The sequence below is a fragment of the Bison bison genome, unplaced genomic scaffold, assembly GCF_000754665.1.
Source record: "Bison bison bison isolate TAMUID 2011002044 unplaced genomic scaffold, Bison_UMD1.0 scf7180017864461, whole genome shotgun sequence".
Taxonomy (NCBI): Eukaryota; Metazoa; Chordata; class Mammalia; order Artiodactyla; family Bovidae; genus Bison; species Bison bison.
Genome location: NW_011495023.1, coordinates 13,496,583 through 13,499,756, shown reverse-complemented (window position 1 = coordinate 13,499,756; position 3,174 = coordinate 13,496,583).

The window sequence follows — 3,174 nt, the reverse complement described above, 5'->3', positions numbered from 1 at the left end:
ATTTCATTCAATACTATTTGCAGTAGCAGTAGATAATCATTAGGTCTTCAGTACACCTTCACTTTAGACATGCAAATTAGGTAAAATTAATTTTGTTTTGCAGCCATATCAACCGAAATCCTCCTCTTAAGGGACACACAGCACTTTATATCATGATATTAATTCTTCTCCAGAAATATGTAGCAAAGCAGTGCATGTCTATTCTCTTTTTGACAGCAAAGTTTAAAATGGTGGAAGGTTTTAGGATGGTGTTGTCTACCATAATTTTATGCTTAGATCTGTATATGGTGCAAGCAGTTGTTAAGCATCAGTAGAAGCTATGGCTACATTCCACTACTTAAAAAGGTTCCCAGGGGTCGGATCTGAAGCCTACAGAGTCACAAAAGGGTTCTGTGCTTGATGGAGGGGGGTTGTATTACGAAGAGTCTGTTATAGATGTGAGTCTATTGCTGTATTTCAAAGGCTGTTTCTTGAAACATTTTAATGTCCTCCCTCAGTTGGAATCATCTGTGTCCAAAATAACAAATGGTCCCATACTTTTCCCCTTCTCTGTACTTCAGGTAGCTTGCTTTTTTGAAGTTGATGAAAATTGGTGTGGAAATCATGAGGGAGGTCCAGAGAGGGCTAAAATCAACCATTCAAAGCTGCCGGCAGCCCCTGGAGCCCCCCTCTAAATGGCTATTTCCATGTCACAGAAAAAATTTTTTTTTCATTTTAAAACATTCTGAGATATTTTCATGGTGTTGTGGCTAACCATTTTTAGTCAGTTAAAAAAAATGCCTTTATCACCTCCCACCAGGAAACTCATGGAACACACTGTTGGAGATGCTGAAACTTTTTTCATTTCTCCTTAGAAAATATTAATGGTAAAGCATTAAAAGAGAAAAGAAGAGTCTTTAATTTGTTTTTTTTTTTTTGGAAGCTTAGCTTGAAATTAAAAATTGTGCATACAACCTGCGAGTCATCACAGTGAACAAATCTGATTGTCTTAATTGAATGGAAGGGCAGTGCTGGGTTCTCCACCTCACCAGCTGGGCACAGGCAGTATGCCAGGGTGCACCAGTGGCGGCAGCTCTGGGATGGCAGGTCCGGGTTTACAAAGTTAAAAAGCTCCAGTTCCCCAGCACTTGTGGATCCTGTGGAAAGAGAATCCGCGGGAAGAGGGTGGGGGGAGACAGGAGCTGGTAAAGTGAGGGAGCAGAGAGCAGACTGCTTCTCAGCTTGAATAACCAAGAAGCCAGCAGTCCTGCTGGGGAACAGGAAGGAGAATCCCTATCAGGCCCCCTCTGCACTTCCCTCTCTTTCCAGAAATGAAACCTAGTCCTCTCTTCCATCCGACTTCCCTCCAGGCCCAGGACAGAGTGACTGTGGCCCCAGGAAAAAGATGGACCGACGGTCCAGATGGTCTTGGTGTTTGTCTTGAGCAGCCCAGAGCACTCACTCAACTTTTAATAACTTACAAACTCTTCCTGCACCCAGGAGAACGGTGCAACTTGGTGGAAAGTATTATGCTTTGTTTTACTCTGTTGTTCAGCGACTCAGTCATGTCTGACTCTTTGCAACTGGACTGCAGCATGCCAGGCTTCCCTGGCCTTCTGTATCTCCCAGAGTTTGCTCTAACTGATGTCCATTGAGTTGATGATGCCATCCAACCATCTCGTGCTCTGTTGCCCCCTACTCCTGTGGCCACATAAAAGCCAGGGCCCAGTTCCAGACACAGTCTCTACCAGAAGAAAAGGAGAGCAACAAATAAGAATGTACTCCAGACTCTTCACTATTGTTTTTCTCCTCCATATAGGGAAGAAATGCAAACAAATACAAGAGGGTATTTTTGGTCTTTTCTTAAAGAGGACAAGGAAGTAGATGTGATGAAATTGGAGGGGAGAGAATAAAGGAAATAAGGCCAGGAGAAGAAAACATCATCCTTTACCAAAAGAGCTCGATATATAAAGAATTCCCCATAATGGCTTTCACATCCAAATGCATCACAAATCCACCCATAGTCAGATAAAGGGGACTTGTCACCTATAAGGGAGATTATAGTGTGCTGAACACTTGACCAAAGTCTTTTCCACCTATTTTCTATCTCTGGAAAGGTCCTTTTAGAAGTCTTAATAAAATAAAGATACTTGCATTGAAGCACATTGCTTAACAATGTTAAAACAGGTTGAATTTTTTCCCACTCCAACATTCATAGGTTGAAATCCTTATCTTTAACACCTCAGAATATGGATTTCTTTGGAAATAGGGTCATTACAGATATAATTAGTTGAAAAGAGGTCATACTGCAATAGAATGAACCCCTAACCCACTATGGCTGATGACTTTGAGAAAAGATGGCCATCTATATGCTGGGAAGAGAAGTTAGAACAGATCCTTCCTTCACAGCCCTCAGAAGGGACCGGTCCTGCTGACACCTTGATCCTGGACTGCTGGCCATCACGCCTGTGATACAGTACATTTCTGTTGTTTGAATCACCCAGCATGTGATACTTTGTTATGGCAGTTCTAGCGTAACATCACAAAAGAATAAAAGCTAACATCCCTTGAGCCATTTCTATGTGCTAGGACCTATGCTTTGTATATGCATTATTTCTCGTAAGCCTCACAGTCTCACCTGTGGTGGCTTCAGGATGTGATGTCTGGAATTATAGCAGCCGTCTTGACTCGCGAAGCCAGCACACTGAGGATGTCAGTAGAAAGACAGAAAATACCTGGGTCCTTCGTGATGACACAGGGACACTGAGTTAGTCAGCTTTGGAACTCTCTGTCTTGAGATACTTTTTGATGTGAAATAATAATTTCATATCAAAATTAGTTTTCATAATTTAAGCCACATTCTGTTATATCTTTTGTTACCTATAGTCCAGAGCATCCTAACAGGTACAGTTCCCTCCAGTAAAGTTTGTTTGCTCATCAGCCTCATCCAAAGGTATGGGTTATGTTGCTTTCAGTTTTGAATTTCTCGATCTACGCCAGGAACAGCATATGGAGGTAAAATCCAATATTTGTTGAATAAGTAGATAGATGAATGTATCCTCAAACAGATAATGTCCGTGGCATTTAACAGCTGGAGAGATACAAACTCCATGAATTGAACCATGTTGCTGAAAACTGTTCAGTGATTCCATGAGGGGGAGGGAGATTCCCCTGACCACCTCATTTTCACATTGC